Source organism: Oncorhynchus mykiss, chromosome 20 (genome assembly GCF_057628025.1).
Source record: "Oncorhynchus mykiss isolate SJ-2025 chromosome 20, ASM5762802v1, whole genome shotgun sequence".
In the NCBI taxonomy this organism is placed as follows: domain Eukaryota; kingdom Metazoa; phylum Chordata; class Actinopteri; order Salmoniformes; family Salmonidae; genus Oncorhynchus; species Oncorhynchus mykiss.
Window position 1 is genome coordinate 4220466 of NC_143041.1, and position 21907 is coordinate 4242372.

Consider the following 21907-nt stretch of genomic DNA (forward strand, 5'->3'; position numbering starts at 1 on the left):
ACACCATTGTAAATACAACCCATATTTATGCTTATTTATTTCCCCTTGTGTACCCTTAACCATTTGTACATCGTTACAACACTCTATATATAAGTAATATGACATTTGTAATGTCTTTATTTTTTTGAAACTTCTGTATCTATAATGTTTAAAAATGTACAGTATTGTTTATTTCACTTTTGTATATTATCTACCTCACTTGCTTTGGCAATGTTAACACATGTTTCCCATGCCAATAAAGCCCCTTAAATAGAATTTTAATTTAAATATCTGTCTCGTCTATCTGTGGTAAAAACATGTCTTATTTTCATTCAGGCAGAGAAAGGGCAGCCATTGGGTCCCTCTCATGAAAGGGGAGGTGACGTTGACGTCAGAGAGGAAGAGGCGAAGCGAGAGGTTTCACTCTTACCAAAATCAGTCCAAAATAAGCCCAATAAGTTTCGATGGGTTTATTTTGGACCAAAGCTTGTCGCCCGCCTTCCCGCCTTTGGGACAACGACTCCCATTGTTAGGGCGGAGACATGAGCATCTCGCCATTATATATTTTTCTAAGTAAACGGGGAACGACCCTGAGATTCAACTTTCATAGGATGACAGCTGATTCCAAAGACTATGACACAAGTGTTGGCAAGCGACTTTTTTTGTAATGTGTCTAACCAATGAGCTTTGGAAGTGATTTGTAGACCGTGAACGTGTCTGTTTTGTAAAGAACATTTTATCTTACTTGCAGTAGGCGGTGGATGTGGCCGCAGAATTTATTGCCTGAGTATCAACGAAAGACAGCAATACGGACCGAAAGTTAGATAACTTGCCAGACTGAAATATAAAGACTTGATTTGAGCACTTCGGTAACTTCATCACGGATGCTACAGGTAAGCTATCAGGAGGCAACTTTTGCTTTTATTATGCTTTTACATCAGATCTATTTTCTTTTCATGCAAGCAGAAGACATCAACGATCACATGATGAGGGACATATGTCCGTCCATACAGAGCCGATCAGCTGTCACATTATAGGCTACTTTGTAACAGTCACACACTTACCACGAATATAGGCTGCTACACTGTAGTTGAAGTGTTGCAGCTATGGCGATATTGTTACCTCTACATTTTGTCGTTCCACTCCCATAAGTGAACATGAAACCAGTTGCAAATTGTTATGCGTTTTATACAATTAACATGTTTGAAATTATTGCTTAATATATGAAAAACAATCGATTACTCTCCCCATCTATACATTTTGTATGGCTATAGGCTACTCAACCAACAGAACACAAAAGTTCTTAGGGTTACTTAACGAGGGACGTGAACGGAGTACCTAAATTCTAGATGGTTGTGTCACCATACCACTAGCAGGACGGATGTGTATAGGTTGAGAACTAGGCAGTGGATGACATTACCAGTCATCTGACAAACGTAGCCTCGTCGTTGTCAAGGTTTGTGAGGCGAGAGAAAACATTGACAAAATATGATGCCTGCAGGCCTAGGCTGAAACCTAGGCCTGCGACGTGACGTTGGAATAACCCACGCCGACAAAACGACGTGTAGCAGGTTTTTATATACTTTCCAAAAGCATAATTTGTCTTCTGTCAAAGCCTATACTTGTTTGTAGCCAACAGATTCCCACCCTACCGTTACGCTTGTTTACACTAAGTGTGTTTTCATATATAGTCCCTTTTAAAATAACCGATTGCACTCTGGGGTAAAAAAAAAAAAAAAAGTATTCCCACTGCCCTTGCATTTGAATGAGGACTCAATTCTTTTTTTCCAGTTCACTTCACGTATTTTGTGGTATGAATCAGCAATGTGAATTCAAAGCGATATTTAGAATGGACAAAAGATCATTTTCCAAAATTAACTTCATGCACTCTGGGTTTTTACAAAGTGCAGGACGAGCCATTCTATCAGAATGGTGTTATCGTACAGTTAGATATACCAACTTACATTTTGGAAGCTAATAGATTGCATTTAATTAAAATATGAGACATAATAATTACTCAGAAGATAATATTAACATGTAAATATTATTGGTATCTGAACAAATAGTTATTAATTCTCTAACTGCAGACTAAATAATGCTGTAATTGAAAATTGTACACTCAATGAAGGCTACTGCCCCTTTAAGAATAGATTTTGTACACTTTGTTGTGAATCTTACCAAATATGTTTTCTTCTCACACTATTCAAACCCCACAATCAAATAAACGGCTTATGAAGATCTCACCCTATAGATCACATATTGCAAACAAATAATCTTCAACTAAAAACATATTTTGACATTTCTGTTCATTCTTGACAGTCAATATCCAAAAACAGCACTTTTTTTTCGCTAAAATATTTCACTTGTGTATATTAGTTTTTATTTGATGACTATATTTTTTCATTCCTTAGTAATCTCATCTCCATTCAGGCAAAAAGCCAGTTCTCTGAGATCCCCATATTGTACTGTCTTTAGACAAAATCATTTTTACTAGTTCTTCAAAGTAGTTAAGGCATACTATCCCTCTCTCGAAGTTGTTTATTCCTGTCTCATTTGGTCTATGCGGTCTTTGGGTACCTAACCTAACCGGTGTAAAAGTGTATCCATCTCTATCCGAGGTGTAAATATCAGGCGCAATGGATTATGGTCATTGTAGGTAATTACCACATTTCTGTGCTGAACTAGGTTAAATATTTGCTCCCTTCAACTCCCTTCAGCCCAGCGACCCTCATAGTTCTTGATTTGATTTCTCTCTAGAGAAATGGCGAGATGGTCTCCCAAAAAAACAAAACGAAATGGAATTAAATTATTTGAACCGACGTCAGTCAATTAGTTGTTTAATAACCAGAATAAATACTGAAATGTCTGTTAATCACTCAGCACTTGTTCACATTGCACTTAAATTCCCTTTTTAAATGAGCCAAACTCGGTTCGCGGGAATCTTTTGAGGGGTCTGAGTTAGAGGTCGACCGATTATGATTTTTTAACACCGATGCCGATTATTGGAGGACCAAAACAAGCCGATACCGATTTAATCGGCCAATATTTTTATTTATTTGTAATAATGACAATTACAACAATACTGAATTAACACTTATTTTAACTTAATATATTACATCAATAAAAAATCAATTTAGCCTTAAATAAGTAATGAAACATGTTCAATTTGGTTTAAATAATGCAAAAACAAAGTGTTGGAGAAGAAAGTAAAAGTGCAATATGTGCCACGTAAAAAAGCTAACGTTTAAGTTCCTTGCTCAGAACATGAGAACATATGAAAGCTGGTGGTTCCTTTTAACATGAGACTTCAATATTCCAAGGTAAGAGGTTTTAGGTTGTATTTAATATAGTATTTATAGGACTATTTCTCTCTATACCATTTGTATTCCATAATACCTTTGACTATTGGATGTTCTTATAGGCACTTTAGTATTGCCAGTGTAACAGTATAGCTTCCGTCCCTCTCCTCGCCCCTACCTGGGCTCGAACCAGGAACACATCGACAACACCCACCCTCGAAGCAGCGTTACCCATGCAGAGCAAGGGGAACAACTACTCTAAGTCTCAGAGCGAGTGACGTTTGAAACGCTATTAGCGCGCATCCCGCTAACTAGCTAGCCATTTCACATTGGTTACACCAGCCTAATCTCGGGAGTTGATAGACTTGAAGTCATAAACAGTGCAATGCTTGAAGTACAGCAAAGAGCTGCTGGCAAAACGCACAAAAGTGCTGTTTGAATGAATGCTTGCTGCTGCCTACCACTGCTCAGTCAGACTGCTCTATCAAATATCAAATCATAGACTTAATTATAACATAATAACACACAGCAATACGAGCCCTTTGTCATTAATATGCCGGAAAATATAATTTCAAAAACCAAAAGTTGATTATTATCGCATATGCGTTCAATGAACTCAAGAGAAGGGAGGTTTAAAAATATGCAGGTTTAAAAATATATTCTGTGTATTGATTTTTTTTTTTTGAATTTTACCCCTTTTTCTCCCCAATTTCGTGGTATCCAATTGTTGTAGTAGCTACTATCTTGTCTCATCGCTACAACTCCCGTACGGGCTCAGGAGAGACGAAGGCTGAAAGTCATGCGTCCTCCGATACACAACCCAACCAAGCCGCACTGCTTCTTAACACAGCACGCATCCAACCCGGAATGCGCCGGAGGAAACACCGTGCACCTGGCCACCTTGGTTAGCGCACACTGCGCCCAGCCCACCACAGGAGTCGCTGGTGCGCGATGAGACAAGGACACCCCTACCGACCAAGCCCTCCCTAACCCGGGCGACGCTAGGCCAATTGTGCGTCGCCCCACGGACCTCCCGGTTGCGGCCGGTTACGACAGAGCCTGGGCGCGAACCCAGGGACTCTGATGGCACAGCTGGCGCTGCAGTACAGCGCCCTTAACCACTGCGCCACCCGGGAGGCCTGTGTATTGATTTTAAGAAAGGCATTGATGTTTATGGTTAGGTACACGTTGGAGCAACGACAGTCCTTTTTCCGCGAATGCGCACTGCATCGATTATATGCAACGCTAGATAAACTAGTAATATCATCAACCATGTGTAGTTAACTAGTGATTATGATTGATTGTTTTCTATAAGATAAATGTAATGCTAGCTAGCAACTTACCGTGGCTTCTTACTGCATTTGCGTAAAAGGTAGGCGCCTCGTGGAGTGCAATGAGAGGCTTAAGCGTTGGACTAGTTAACTGTAAGGTTGCAAGATTGAATCCCCGAGCTGACAAGGTAAAAAATCTGTCATTTTGCCCCTGAACAAGGCAGTTAACCCACCGTTCCTAGGCCGTCATTGAAAAATAAGAACGTGTTCTTAACTGACTTTCCTTGTTAAATAAAGGTGTACATTTTTTGGGGACCAAATCGGTGTCCAAAAATACAGATTTCCGATTGTTATGAAAACTTGAAATCGGCCCTAATTAAATCAGCCATTCCGATTAATCGGTCGACCTCTAGTCTGAGTTCCTTTGGCGTGTTCACACGAAATGTTGCGAACTGCACTGAGTTAAAAAAAAAATGTGTGAAAGGGACCAATTGTGATACACCCTAAACTTCACTGGGGTCGGAATGCAATCATGGTTACGTTTTAAGACACCGTGGAGCCGGAGCGAGATAAGGGTTGGAAAATATACCTCAATGCAGGGATGGGATATGCCACTGTACTTCAAATGTTACTTTTATCCACACTGATACATTGAAGATACTGCTAGTTTTTCTAGAAAACTGCCCTTTTCATCTTCATGCTAGCTAGCATTTAGGCACTGCAGCAAATTTTGGGATGTCAAGTGTAAAAAACTGCTTGCTGGAGTCATCTGAGCGCTTGGCTTTTGAGCTTACCCGTTAGTGACTGAATACTGATATATTTGGTTCTGACTCGCTACACGCTGTCCAGCAAGAACAGTATGGATGCTTCTCCGCCCAGAACTTTTATTTTCATCACACACTATAGTATTCCCACTGAAATCTTTAGTCTACATAGGATGGACTTGTGGTTCTAAAGGGAGGAAACATATATATATATATAGTGGGGCAAAAAAGTATTTAGTCAGCCACCAATTGTGCAAGTTCTCCCACTTAAAAAGATGAGAGGCCTGTAATTCTTTGGAGGGAGTTGAAAGTCCGTGTTGCCCAGCAACAGCCCCAAAACATCACTGCTCTAGAGGAGATCTGCATAGAGGAATGGGCCAAAATACCAGCAACAGTGTGTGAAAACCTTGTGAAGACTTACAGAAAACGTTTGACCTCTGTCATTGCCAACAAAGGGTATTTAACAAAGTATTGAGATAAACTTTTGTTATTGACCAAATACTTATTTTCCACCATCATTTGCAAATAAATTCATTAAAAATCCTACAATGTCATTTTCTTGGTTTCTTTTTCTCATTTTGTCTGTCATAGTTGAAGTGTACCTATGATGAAAATTACAGGCCTCTCATCTTTTTAAGTGGGAGAACTTGCACAATTGGTGGCTGACAATACTTTATTGCCCCACTGTACATCTGACAGTATTAATATAGTTGTACATGCAATAGGAATATACAACAGAGCAGCATATACACATCAGCAAAAATTGGTCCGACGGCCCATCCCTGGGCTAGATTTATGGCCCCTCTCTCACCGACTTGGTGTTTCTGGTGCCACAGAGTTGTAAATCTTACTGTCCATGCAGAGGTCAGAGGACCATCTCCAAGACTTCTAGCAGGTTCTAGAGTTCACCCGAGCATAAAAATTGTGTGAACTATAACAGCGCAGTGGTATTGTGCTCATACAAATAACCATCTGTTAACAGTATAATCTACTGTGCCAATACTCACGCAATTAAGGCAGTGCTGGTACTTACAATATAATCAACATGCACAAAATATCCCCCCCTAAAATTACACCAACAAAACACAAAAAACGGATCAGCATGCATTGTAATGTTACTAAAACGGATCAGCATGCTTTGTAATGTTTCTAAAACGGATCAGCATGCTTTGTAATGTTTCTAAAACGGATCAGCATGCTTTGTAATGTTTCTAAAACGGATCAGCATGCTTTGTAATGTTTCTAAAACGGATCAGCATGCTTTGTAATGTTTCTAAAACGGATCAGCATGCTTTGTAATGTTTCTAAAACGGATCAGCATGCTTTGTAATGTTTCTAAAACGGATCAGCATGCTTTGTAATGTTTCTAAAACGGATCAGCATGCTTTGTAATGTTTCTAAAACGGTACATGTACTAAAGAAGTAATGTGCTATATTGTTTCATTTCCTTTTTTGTGACCAGTCTTTTAACCAAAATCTCAAAATAACCAAAATACCAAAACATTCCAAATGTTAAAATCAAAAGGCCTGACTGGATGACATGACTTCAAATAACATATCCTCACCCCTCTACATAATCAGAAATGTTTAGGTTACATGAAAGGCTTAGCTCCTGTTCTGAGCATCTGAGATTTACTATGCAGTCTGATACACGTCAAATCAGTTTTCTTGATCTTCTGATCTTGTGTGACGATAATGTTCTATACACTGATCTTTACAGGAAGCCTACTGATCGTAACAGTTTGTTGAGGGCTGATAGTTGTCACCCGCTTCCCTTGAAAAATAGTTTGCCCTACAGCCAATTCTGTCGAATCAAAAGAATTTGCAAAAAACAGTCCGATTTCGACAGAAATATGACTGAGACGCAAAGGAAGTTCAAGGAGAAGGGCTACAAGAGTGATCAGATTAATATTGCCATTGAGAAAATTCCAAACAAAACGAGACATGACCTTTTTCAAGGTCAGTCTCGCAAAAAGACGCATTCTTGTGTTCTAACTACCCGCTATTCAAAGTGCTCTGAACAAATTAAGGGAATTGTTCACAAACATTGGCACATCCTAAAATCCAATGATCGTCTCGGTAATGTGTTTTCGGACCTTCCCTTGGTCGTATTCTCGCGGGGCAGAAATCTCAGAGACCAATTGGTAAACTCTGATTTACCCCAAGATTCACCCCAAGATATTCCTGAACAACGTCTATTTGCGCCCCTACTGGATGGAAATTACAAATGTAATGGCTGTGCTCAATGCAATGGCACTTATAAATGTAGATCCTTCAAACACCCACAAACAGGGAAATCAATCCCAATAAAAGGTGTTATTACGTGCTCCACTAAGGCAGTTATTTATCTTATAACTTGTCCTTGTGGTAAAAATTATGTAGGTAAAACAAAGCGCGAATTAAAAGTACGTATCTCAGAGCATCGTAGCACCATTAGGTGTAAAAACTTTACTTATCCAGTTGCGGCCCACTTCTTGGAGGCAGGCCACTCGATTTCGTCTCTGCGTTACAGTGCCTTGAGAAAGTATTCGGCCCCCTTGAACTTTGCAACCTTTTGCCACATTTCAGGCTTCAAACATAAAGATATAAAACTGTATTTTTTTGTGAAGAATCAACAAGTGGGACACAATCATGAAGTGGAACGACATTTATTGGATATTTCAAACTTTTTTAACAAATCAAAAACTGAAAAATTGGGCGTGCAAAATTATTCAGCCCCTTTACTTTCAGTGCAGCAAACTCTCTCCAGAAGTTCAGTGAGGATCTCTGAATGATCCAATGTTGACCTAAATGACTAATGATGATAAATACAATCACCTGTGTGTAATCAAGTCTCCGTATAAATGCACCTGCACTGTGATAGTCTCAGAGGTCCGTTAAAAGCGCAGAGAGCATCATGAAGAACAAGGAACACACCAGGCAGGTCCGAGATACTGTTGTGAAGAAGTTTAAAGCCGGATTTGGATACAAAAAGATTTCCCAAGCTTTAAACATCCCAAGGAGCACTGTGCAAGCGATAATATTGAAATGGAAGGAGTATCAGATCCCTGCAAATCTACCAAGACCTGGCCGTCCCTCTAAACTTTCAGCTCATACAAGGAGAAGACTGATCAGAGATGCAGCCAAGAGGCCCATGATCACTCTGGATGAACTGCAGAGATCTACAGCTGAGTTGGGAGACTCTGTCCATAGGACAACAATCAGTCGTATATTGCACAAATCTGGCCTTTATGGAAGTGGCAAGAAGAAAGCCATTTCTTAAAGATATCCATAAAAAGTGTTGTTTAAAGTTTGCCAGAAGCCACCTGGGAGACACACCAAACATGTGGAAGAAAGTGCTCTGGTCAGATGAAACCAAAATGTAACTTTTTGGCAACAATGCAAAACGTTATGTTTGGCGTAAAAGCAACACAGCTGAACACACCATCCCCACTGTCAAACATGGTGGTGGCAGCATCATGGTTTGGGCCTGCTTTTCTTCAGCAGGGACAGGGAAGATGGTTAAAATTGATGGGAAGATGGATGGAGCCAAATACATGACCATTCTGGAAGAAAACCTGATGGAGTCTGCAAAAGACCTGAGACTGGGACGGAGATTTGTCTTCCAACAAGACAATGATCCAAAACATAAAGCAAAATCTACAATGGAATGGTTCAAAAATAAACATATCCAGGTGTTAGAATGGCCAAGTCAAAGTCCAGACCTGAATCCAATCGAGAATCTGTGGAAAGAACTGAAAACTGCTGTTCACAAATGCTCTCCATCCAACCTCACTGAGCTCGAGCTGTTTTGCAAGGAGGAATGGGAAAAAATGTCAGTCTCTCGATGTGCAAAACTGAGAGACATACCCCAAGCGACTTACAGCTGTAATCACAGCAAAAGGTGGCGCTACAAAGTATTAACTTAAGGGGGCTGAATAATTTTGCACGCCCAATTTTTCAGTTTTTGATTTGTTAAAAAAGTTTGAAATATCCAATAAATGTCGTTCCACTTCATGATTGTGTCCCACTTGTTGTTGATTCTTCACAAAAAAATACAGTTTTATATCTTTATGTTTGAAGCCTGAAATGTGGCAAAAGGTCGCAAAGTTCAAGGGGGCCGAATACTTTCGCAAGGCACTGTATGTCTTGAATTTCGTCTTAATGCCAGTTGAACCACGCATCACCCTTGCCCAGTCATATTTTTGAGCAGTAAGCTTCCCCTTGTCTGTTGCTTGCTCTGGAAAAAGTAGGCCCAGATTTTCAGGAAGAGGCTTGCTGATGGTATCTACATTGGTGCCTCCTTCCAATTTTACGAACAACCAAAATCCCTCCAGGTAGCTTAAACGATTGTCTCATCCGCTTGTATGGACATGAAGTCAACTCCTATACAATCTGCCCTTGGAATGTGGTGTGATTTAAAGTCCAGTAGCTCATTCTGTATGATTTTGAATGTGCCTTTAAAAACTGTTGCATTGTCCAATTGCGCTTTCATTGACCTGTCCAGCGATGACACAAAATCAACAAGTCCCCTAAACACTCCCGAGTCCTCTGATTCTTCTGTTTCATGTCCCCTAAGTGCCAGCTCAAATACGCCACAGAACTTGACACAGTCAGTTAGCTTGGATAAAAAGTGCCGATTCGTATCAACTTCCTCGTTGTGTTTCTGAATACTGACATCATAGAATTTTTCCAGCTGTGTTGCGATGTTAGCTTTACCTAGCATGGCTAGCTTCAGTGAGCATTCCAGGTGTACTCTGCTTATTTCATGTTTTTTAACTAGCTTGGCAAAGTGCTTCAGGTCACTCCTTCCTGTTTGTCCATGACATGTTGCCCTGTCCACTAGCATCTGATTAACGGAATAGAAGGCAGGCGAAACAAAACAAATGCATAACAAATCATTTTCAACCAGGGAGTTGCGACACGAAAGTCAGAAATAGCGATATAATATGTGCCTTACCTTTGAAGATCTTCTGTTGGCACTCCAAAATGTCCCAGTTACATTACAAATGATCCCTTTGTTCGATAAATTCCTTCTTTATATCCATAAAAACTCAAATTAGCTGGCGCCCTTCAGTTATTAATCCACTCGGTTACCTTCCTTCAAAATGCATACAAAATGAATTCCAAAACTTATCCAAACAAGTCAATCAACGTTCATAATCAATCCTTAGGTACCATAATACGCAAATAAACAACATTTAAGACGGATAATTGTTATTGTTTTTACCGGAGATGCGCTTGGAAACACTACAGCCAAAATGGGAGCCACTAGAATAAATACAATTTCTCCCTCATTTTTTTTTACAAAAACCAGCCTGAAACTCTTTCTAAAGACTGTTGACATCTAGTGGAAGCCCTAGGAACTGCAATCGGGTATGTTTTCGCCCTATTATAAAAGTGCCAGGCATTGAAATCAGTGGTATGCTGATTTAAAAAAATGTTTTTTATACACTGCTCAAAAACATAAAGGGAACACTCAAATAACACAATGTAACTCCAAGTCAATCACACTTCTGTGAAATCAAACTGTCCACTTAGGAAGCAACACTGATTGACAATACATTTCACATGCTGTTGTGCAAATGGAATAGACAACAGGTGGAAATTTTAGGCAATTAGCAAGACACCCCCAAAAAAGGAGTGGTTCTGCAGGTGGTGACCACAGACCACTTCTCAGTTCCTATGCTTCCTGGCTGATGTTTTGGTCACTTTTGAATGCTGGCGGTGCTTTCACTCTAGTGGTAGGATGAGACGGAGTCTACAACCCACACAAGTGGCTCAGGTAGTGCAGCTCATCCAGGATGGCACATCAATGCGAGCTGTGGCAAGAAGGTTTGCTGTGTCTGTCAGCGTAGTGTCCAGAGCATGGAGGCGCTACCAGGAGACAGGCCAGTACATCAGGAGACGTGGCGGAGGCCGTAGGAGGGCAACAACCCAGCAGCAGGACCGCTACCTCCGCCTTTGTACAAGGAGGAGCAGGAGGAGCACTGCCAGAACCCTGTAAAATGACCTCAAGCAGGCCACAAATGTGCATGTGTCTGCTCAAACGGTCAGAAACAGACTCCATGAGGGTCGTATGAGGGCCCGACGTCCACAGGTGGGGGTTGTGCTTACAGCCCAACACCGTGCAGGACGTTTGGCATTTGCCAGAGAACACCAAGATTGTCAAATTCACCACTGGCGCCCTGTGCTCTTCACAGATGAAAGCAGGTTCACACTGAGCACATGTGACAGACGTGACAGAGTCTGGAGACGCCGCGGAGAACGTTCTGCTGCCTGCAACATCCTCCAGCATGACCGATTTGGCGGTGGGTCAGTAATTTCTTTGGGGGGCCGCACAGCCCTCCATGTGCTCGCCAGAGGTAGCCTGACTGCCATTAGGTACCGAGATGAGATCCTCAGACCCTTTGTGAGACCATATGCTGGTGCGGTTGGCCCTGGGTTCCTCCTAATGCAAGACAATGCTAGACCTCATGTGGCTGAAGTGTGTCAGCAGTTCCTGCAAGAGGAAGGCATTGATGCTATGGACTGGCCCGCCCTTTCCCCAGACCTGAATCCAATTGAGCACATCTGGCACATCATGTCTCGCTCCATCCACCAACGCCACGTTGCACCACAGACTGTCCAGGAGTTGGCGGATGCTTTAGTCCAGGTCTGGGAGGAGATCCCTCAGGAGACCATCCGCCACCTCATCAGGAGCATGCCCAGGCGTTGTAGGGAGGTCATACAGGCACGTGGATGCCACACACACTACTGAGCCTCATTTTGACTTGTTTTAAGGACATTACATCAAAGTTGGATCAGCCTGTAGGGTGGTTTTCCACTTTAATTTTGAGAGTGACTCCAAATCCAGACCCCCATGGGTTGATAAATTTGATTTCCATTGATAATTTTTGCGTGATTTTTTTTTTTTTGTCAGCACATTCAACTATGTAATGAAAGTATTTAATAAGAATATTTCATTCATTCAGATCTAGGATGTGTTATTTTAGTGTTCCCCTTATTTTTTTGAGCAGTGTATTTTTTTATGGTTTGTCCTCTGGGTTCCTGCCATTTCAGTTCTGTATAACTCTGACATTATTTTAACAGTTTTAGAAACTTTTGAGTTTTTTCTATCCAAATCTACCAACTATATGCATATCCTAGCTTCTGGGCCCGAGTAGCAGGCAGTTTACTTTGGGCACGCTTTTCATCCGGATGTCAAAATTCCACCCTCTGTCCCTAAGAAGTTAACAATAGTTGGGAAAATGATTTGTGTCATGCACAAAGTAGATGCACTAACCAACTTGCCAAAACTGTAGTTTGTAAACAATCATTTTTTGGAATGGTTGAAACACTTAGGTTGGAGTCATTAAAACTTGTTTATGTGAACTTCCGACTTCAACTGTACATGACATTTTCAAAAATGCCGGTGTTGTATCAGTGCCATGAAAATGAAATATCAAACAGACTTTGCCATTTATTTTTCAAATTGGCAGGCATTATGCATACTCAACCATGAAAATGATACTGCAATATATTTTTCTGAGTTTGACATTTGTCACAATACATTTGGGAAAAGGAATTGGAATGATATTGATTTATAATTTGCTAATTTGCATTTAGGATTGAATGTCACATGTTTTTTATTTATAGGTCACAATTTATGGATGTTTTTACATTGATTCTTGTTGGTCGATGAACAAGTGTGAATAAGGTCTATTGGGACGATTCCTTTTTTTGCATTTTTGTCATATTTTTGCTGGGGAAAATCATGATGAAAGTGCCAATTTTAGGCCCTTTTTAGACCTACTGTATATGCATCTAATACCCTTTGATCTGTGAACTGTACAAATGTCGAGTGTCTAGATTTTGAACCTTAAAAGTATTAATATTAACATTTCAAATGTACCCTTTTTGGTTATTGTTAGACATTTTTTGGAACAATATACTCTTCAGGCACGTCAAATGTCCAGTGGCCTCTTGGATTTTTAAAGTTCTTACCCATTTTATACATAGAAATGTAAACTTATGTTATTAACCAATCACAGCCCTCCTTTAGGATTGCACATTCAGCAAATCACCAGCAGAGGGAGTTCCCTTTGAATCCATTTTCCCATTCACTGTGTTGGTTGGGCTAATAAAATTTATCATCACTTCAAAATTAGAAGAGAGCCCGCTGGAAATGTGATGTAATTGTAGAGTATATTGTTTCAAACAATATGTCTCAAAGTGAACAAAATCTCAAATGTGATGGCTAGTGAATCTGAGACCAGATTTTATGGATGAACAAACCCCCCCCCCACACACACACGTTTCATACAGAAACTCCTGGTTTCACATCGGGGGGACTGAATGTCGACACATTAGTTACCTCTCCTGTTAGAAGATAGAAACTAAAACAATGGTAGCTAGCCACCGAACACTGAATGCTAACGAGGTGATAATGTGACCTTGCTAGCAAGCTATCTTCGTCATGTTACCTCAGGAAGACAAACTTAACATGAAATTCCTGACACCACGCAAAAACATTGTTTAAAATATATTTAAAATGGGGAGAGTGGGAGAGAACAAAGCCTACCTCGTTCTGAACGAGCTCACGCACGCAGTGCTGATGCCACACACTCATAATCAAAAAGGGTACTTTTGAGAGTTATTTAGAGTCTAGAGTCCATATTTTAGAACAGAGTATAATGACACCAATATGTTTGTATGGTTCATGGATCATGATGTCTTAAAGCAGGCATGTATAAAAGAGGTCGTCACTGGAAATGGATCCCTGGCTTTCCAACTCTACCCGATATGTATAAATACATTTTCAAAAACGTAGCCTTGCTCCAAATGGACCCGAGGACAGTCAAACCCGTTCCTGAAAAGCCACACGAAAAAGGTTTGGTTCCGAGAGACCCATTCTGATCTGAATGTACAAAGAGAGTGAAACCTCTGACCAGGCCAGCGCCATCAATATATCAATATTGGCCAAATGAGCAATTTCATGCATTTAAAAAAATATCCCATTACACATGAACAGTTCGGTAGTTCGGACTGTGCCCTTGAGCAAGGCACTTAACCCTAATTACTCCTGTAAAGATAGGCATTGTATTGTTAGATTATAGGAGTAACTTTGGTAGGTCTGAAAGATTATTCTTCCCCTCAAGTTCAGTGGTCGGCGTTTGATGGCGCGCCAGTGCGCACTGCCTTCATTGCGAGGTCCCCGTCTTGGCAGCATCAAACCTGAGTCGCGAGTTGCACAGTAGGCCTACATTTGGTCGTGCCAAGTACGTTCTTCTCATTTTTGTCCACGGCAGTATTAAAACTTGTCCACATTCCCCTTGTCGGCTTCTTTTCACTATATTCCTTTTTCTTCTTTTTCTGCAGCATTTATTTTGCATCAGTGAAAAAGGCCTCGATCATCAGCGCAATCAACAGTAGCCACAATAACAGTAGTGGTCAAGGCTCCTCTCGTTCTCTCTCCCTCTTCAGCTGGACCTGGCCGGCCTAAGCTATATGTTTTATTGAGTTTCAATTTGCTGTCGCACATAATAAGCTCACACAGTTCTCATCAACCCATACAGTGCATTCAATTAACAGAGGACAGGTCCAACTGGGTCCAGTTGGTAAATCCATTTTAATTGCACATACCTGAGACTCGTGGCAATTATATTAGACCAGGCCCAGATCTGAGACAAAATGTCAGAATTTAGTACCTGAACCCACTTGGGTCTGGATCGGATATCAGATCGTTTCTCAAAAATGTTTTGTGATGCAAATGTTAAAAGCATGTCAAACATCCTTTCTTCCAAATTACGTTTCTGTGAGAATTGACAGAACAATCTGAGATACAGAAAAAATGTTCAGTCAATTTTTGTTGCGTGGTATTTATATTCTTCAGAATCAGTTGGTATGTATCATTAATTGAAATGACAAGTAGGCTGGGTCATTCCAATAATAGAGTGCCTTTTTGGTAGGAGATCGGAAAATAAATGTCCTGTTTTGTGGCATTTCACGAAGGCTCGATGTTATACTGATCGCGGTTGTTTTGGCTCATGTTTTTGAGTGTAGATGCAGTACGGTTGTCCTTGTTGTTGGATAGGGCCATTGGATGTCTTTCAGCCATGTTTCTGTTGGTGGATTATTGCTAGCCCCATCCCTTCCCCAAGGCAGGCTTTTAAAAAAAATGGAATCGGACACTAACCACACAATCCATTGGGAAAAGCAGAAAGAACTGACCTGACTGCAATGTCTTTAGTGATTCCGCTCATCAACACAAATTAGATTTTTGTAAATTTATGTTAGCTGCATACATGTTTCAACTGGAATATAGCGAAGAGGATTCGAAACAGAGTTTGATTTAGCCAGAACCTCCACTACACCTCGGGGTTGGTGGTATATGGCCAATATACCACAGCTAAGGGCTGTTAGGCACGTTGCAAAGCCTGGACACAGCCCTTAGCCGTGGTATATTGGCCATATACCACCAACCCCCGAGCTGCCTTATTGCTATTATAAACTGGTTACCAATGTAATTAGAACAGGAAAAACAAATGTTTGTTCATCCCTGTGGTCTACGGTCTGATATGCCAATCAGCATTCTCGGTTCAAACCACCCAGTTTATAATGCTGCCTAACATGCTGTGTTACAGTGGGGGGAATCAAATATTTGTTCTGTTTGCTAACGTAGGTAGGTAGCTAAGTTGGCTGAACAACTACAGGTAGCCACATTAATGACAAAAAATAGAAGTGGTTTTACAATCTGAGATCTATTGTAAAACCTATTCTATTTTTAGTAGTAAATATGGCTAATAAACAGCAAGTTACAACCAGCCACTAAAAGCTAGGTTTACCAGCAATCGTTAGCACATGACTGGAGTTGGCTAGCTAATTAGCCAGGCAACTGCTAACTTGCGATGCACCACGCCTCACGTTTGCAAACGTGTAACATCAGCAACGGTAAATAATTGTACTAGTTAGCTATAACAATTGACAAGGGTTATGATTATGACCGTGGATGCATTTAAATCTCACAAAATGACAAATGATGGGATTCCAAACAGAGGTAGATAACAAATATTGTCTAATAGTGAGGAGAAACAATACAACAATATACTGTTGTATATCTCTCTCTAAAACTGGTTTTACTTTAGAAAAATGTGCCTAATCATGCCTGATATACATGGCAGTATTATTATATTTTTTGTCTTACAGACAATACCGTGTGGGCTTCCTTCTGGAGTGGAGTCTAGATGGAGAGAAACCGAATTCCTTTGCCTGCATGTATCATTGTAGCAGATCTGTATCCCATGAACTATATCCGCTCGATGGATTTGATGTTATGCTGGATTTAGTTCTGACTTGGTTATGGATATTCTAGTTAATTTATTGATTTAATTACTGGTATAATTAATTGATCAAATTTAATCAATTTGGTTATCCTATTAATTTGGTTGTCCTATTACAAATAAGTAATTCAAGGTTTTATTTAGACTAAATAAGTTTGAAAATGAAGAAGTTAACAGATAAAATATAGAGGCAGAGTATAAAGGGACAGTTATTGAGGTGAGAATCTCTACACGTCAACTGAGGGAACAAAACATTAAGAACACCTCCCGATGTCACAGGCAGGCCAAAAAGATCATCAAGGACATCAAATCAAACTTTATTTGTCACATGTGCCAAATACAACAAGTGTAGACCTTACCGTGAAATGTTTACTTACCAGCCCTTAGCCAACAGTGCAGTTCAAGAAGAGTTAAGAACATATTTACCAAATAAACTAAAGTAATACGTTTTTTTTTTGTAAGTAACAATAACAAGGCTATATACAGGGGGTACAGGTACTGAGTCAGTGTGCGGGGGTACAGGTTAGAGGTAATTTGTACATGTAGGTAGGGGTGAAGTGACTATGCATAGATAATAAACAGCGAGTAGCAGCAGTGTACAAAACAAATGGAGGGGAGGAGGGTCAATGTAATAGTCTGGTGGCCATTTGATTAATTGTTCAGCAGTCTTATGGCTTGGCGGTAGATGCTGTTAAGGAGCCTTTTGGTCCTAGACTTGGCACTCCGCTATCGTGCAGTAGCGTAGAAAAGTCTATGACTTTGGTGACTGGAGTCTCTGACAATTTTATGGGCTTTCCTCTGACACCGCCTATTATATAGGTCCTGGATTGCAGGAAGCATGGCCCCAGGGATGTACTGGGCTGTACGCACTACCCTCTGTAGCACCTTAACCTTAAATGTTAATGCACTTACTTGCTAACTTTGCTTGAGTTGTCAGCTGACAGATGCCGGGAGCTGACACTGTCGTAATCAAACAACATCAGGAGGGCTAGCTCGAAACATCTGAAATGGATTTTAAATAACTAATTTTAGCATTAAAAGACCGATTAAACACGACTGATAATTGCAGGTCCAGTACCATCGTTTGGCCGTTGGTGTGAGATTCAGCAGGCTACTGGCATTACACATCTGGCTAAAATATTACTATATCTCTGCTGGAGTCACTTTTTATAGATAACTTTGACACATTCTGGAAACAGAAGATACTATACAGGAATGACCGAGTCCATTCAAATAATCTTGGCTGTTGGATTCCACTGTTGAACTCCACATATTTCAAGGCTGCGCTAAAACAATGACCCAAGACCAGCTCAGTTAATCCCTACCATTGTGACAATGAGTCGTCATAATGCTGCATCAAATGTACATTATCCGAGGGTTGTTCGCAGACAATGTAGGTAACTTAATTTATGTCCCCCTAATTTCCCTGAATACCTTTGTTAAAACCCCTCTAGGGTATGTAGAATGCTAGCGTCCCACCTGGCCAACATCCGATGAAATTGCAGAGCGACAAATTCAAAATCAGAAATACTCATTATAAAAATTCATAAAACATACAAGTGTTATACATCGGCTTAAAGATTAACTTCTTGTTAATCCAGCCGCTGTGTCAGATTTCAAAAAGGCTTTACGGCGAAAGCACACCATGAGATTGTCTGAAGACAGCGCCCAGCACACAGCATGCAAGCATTTTCCAGCCCGGTAGAGGAGTCACAAAAGTCAGAAATAGCAATAGAATTAATCACTTACCTTTGATATTCATATGGTTGCACTCACAAGACTCCCAGTTACACAGTAAATGTTCGTTTTGTTCGATAAAGTCCCTCTTTGTCCCAAAAACTGTTCAGTAATCCAATGTCTCCAAGGCGGTTACAGCACGCAGACGAATACATACTAAAAGTACCGGTAAAGTTCGTCAAAACATGTCAAACAATGTTTATAATTAATCCTCAGGTTGTTTGTTGTCTTTATAATCAATAATATTTAAACCGGACAATACCGTTTTCAATAGAAAGGAAAAATAACAAATGGTGAGCGCGCTAAATCAAGTCTGCAAAGTTCCTCTGTCTTCTGACCAAAATGGCTGTTTACTCGTCGTTTTTCAAAATATAAGCCTGTAACCATGTCTAAAGACTGTTGACATCTGGTGGAAGCCATAGGAACTGCAATCTGATTCCTAACCCATTGGATTTTCTATAGGCATTGAGTTGAAAAACAGCCACATGAAAATGATTCCACTTCCTGGATGGATTTTCTCTGGTTTTTGCCTGCCATATCAGTTCTGTTATACTCACAGACATTATTTTACCAGTTTGGAAACTTTAGAATGTTTTCTATCCAATACTACCAATTATATGCATATCCTAGCTTCTGGGCCTGAGTAACAGGCAGTTTACTTTGGGCACGCTTTTCATCCGGAGGTGAAAATACTGCCCCCTACCCAAGAGTTTAATCCTACAGCTATTGGATGCAGTAATTGTGAGCCTATGAACCACACTGTTAGACTGAGGCGGTGTGCCCTAGTAGGAGGATCACTTAGTGCAGGGTGAGGTACACAATCAGCTCCAATATAAATAACATGAGCAAGTCTACTTCTGATAAGCTTCACAGTAAAGCATTAAAAACAATCAACCCAGAAAAGTGCTAAAAATGGCCCATATTAACAAATGCAGCCTGAGAAACAAGGTCCATGAAGTCAATAACTTGCTTGTAACAGATGACATTCATATTCTGACTCTCTGAAACTCACTTAGATAATACCTTTGATACAGTGTTAGCAATACACGGTTAAAACATCTACCGAAAAGACAAATGCTAACGTGGGTGTTGTTGCGGTCTATATAAAGAATCACATTCCTGTAAAGCTTAGAATATCTAATGTTAAATACTTTTGAAGTAATATGGCTACAGGTTCATCTACCTCACCTTTAGCCCATTATTGTGGGAAGCTGCTAGAGAGTGCTAACAGTCAGTATCTGGATAATATGTGTGAAATGCTTTATAAAGAATGTGATATCAACAGCGAAGTATATTTTCCGGGGAATGTACATTTTGACTGGCTTTCATCATCAACCAGGTTGCAGGTAATCAGTCAACCTACCAGGGTAGTTACAAACGGCACAGGAATTAAATCATCAACATGTATTGATCACATCTTTACTAATGCTGCAGAAGTTTGCTTTAAAGCAGTATCCAAATCCATAGGATTTAGTGATCACAGTATAATAGCCATATCTAGGAAACCAAACTTCAAAAGGCTGGGCCTAATATAGTGTATAAGAGGTCAGGCTGGGCCTAATATAGTGTATAAGAGGTCAGGCTGGGCCTAATATAGTGTATAAGAGGTCAGGCTGGGCCTAATATAGTGTATAAGAGGTCAGGCTGGGCCTAATATAGTGTATAAGAGGTCAGGCTGGGCCTAATATAGTGTATAAGAGGTCAGGCTGGGCCTAATATAGTGTATAAGAGGTCAGGCTGGGCCTAATATAGTGTATAAGAGGTCAGGCTGGGCCTAATATAGTGTATAAGAGGTCAGGCTGGGCCTAATATAGTGTATAAGAGGTCAGGCTGGGCCTAATATAGTGTATAAGAGGTCATACAGTAAGTTTTGTAGTGATTCATATGTTGATGATGTAAATAATATTTGTTGGTCTGAGGTGTGTAATGAAGAACAACCAGACGCTGTTCTTGACACATTTATGAAACTACTTATTCCAGTTACTAATAAGCACGCACCCAGTAAGAAAATTACTGTAAAAAACTGTTAAATCCCTGTGGATTGATGAGGAATTGAAAAATTGTATGGATGAGGCAAAAGGTATGGCAAATAAGACTGGCAAACTGATTGGCAAAACGTACTGCAACTTAAGAAATCATGTTACTAAATAAAAACAAACTATGCCCAAACACGTTGAATAACATTTTGGGGAAAAAGACATCTCGGCTCCATCATTCATTGAATCCGATGGCTCATTCATCACAAAGCCCACTGATATTGCAAACTACTTTGGCAAGACAAGTACACGGAGCAAACTTGGGGATGACATACCAGCAACAAACGCTGATACTACACATCCAAGTATATTTGAACAAATTATGAAAGGCACGAATTGCACTCTTGAATTCCGTAAAGTTAGTGTGGAAGAGGTGAAAAAATTATTGTCTATCAACAATGACAAGCCACCGGGGTCTGACAATCTGGTAGGATGATGAATAAGGATAATAGCAGACGATATTGCCACTCCTATTTGCCACATCTTCAATTTAAGCCTACTAGAACGTGTGTTCCCTCAGGCCTGGAGGGAAGTTATTCCACTACCCAAGAATAGTAAAGTCCCCTTTACTGTCTCAATTAGCCGACCAACCAGCCTGTTACCAACCCTTAGTAAACTTCTGGAAAAAATAGTTTGACAAGATACAATGTTATTTCACAGTAAACAAATTGACTTTCAGCACGCATATAGGGAAGGACACTCAACAAGCACAGCACTTACACAAATGGCTCATTATTGGCTGAGAGAAATTGATGATACAATTATTGTGGGGGCTGTCTTGTTAGATTTCAGTGCAGCTTTTGACATTATTGATCTTAATCTGCTGCAGGAAAAACATGTGTTTTATGGCTTTACACCCCCTGCTATAATGTGGATTAACAGTTACTTGTCTAACAGAATACAGAGGGTGTTCTATAATGGAAGCCTCTCCTTCATAATCCAGGTAGAATCAGGAATTACCCAGGGCAGCTGTCTAGACCCCTTACTTTTTCAATCTTTACTAACGATATTCAGTAAAGCCAGTGTGTCTATGTATGCGGATGACTCAACACTATACACGTCAGCTACTACAGCGACTGAAATGACTGCAACACTTAACAAAGAGCCGCTGTTAGTTTCGGAATGGGTAACAAGGAATAAGCTGGTCCTAAATATTTCTAAAACTTAATGCATTATATTTGTGACAAATCATTCACTAAACCCAATCTACGTCTCGTAATGAATAATGTGGAAATTGAGCAAATTGAGATGACTAATCTGCTTTGAGTAACCCTGGATTGTAAACTGTCATGGTCAAAACCTATTGACACAACAGTAGCTAAAATGAGAAGTCTGTCCATAATAAAGCTCTGCTTCTTAACAACACTATCAACAAGGCAGGTCCTACAGGCCCTAGTTTTGTCAGACCTAGGCTACTGTTCAGTAGTGTGGTCAGGTGCCACAAAGAGGGACTTGGGAAAATTGCAGTTGGATCAGAACAGGGCAACACGGCCTGCTCTTAGAAGTACACAGAGAGCTAAC

At 40.3% G+C, this 21907-nt stretch overlaps 1 protein-coding gene across 1 annotated transcript in view; it reads left to right on the plus strand.

The window, feature by feature from the left end:
- The first annotated feature begins 348 nt into the window (after positions 1 to 348).
- dnmbp (dynamin binding protein) overlaps positions 349 to 21907 on the plus strand; it is a 119717-nt gene continuing 98158 nt past the window's right edge. The window contains exon 1 of the mRNA XM_021575455.3: positions 349 to 872. The gene's annotated coding sequence lies outside the window, so the exon portion shown is untranslated. The remainder of the gene's footprint in view (positions 873 to 21907) is intronic.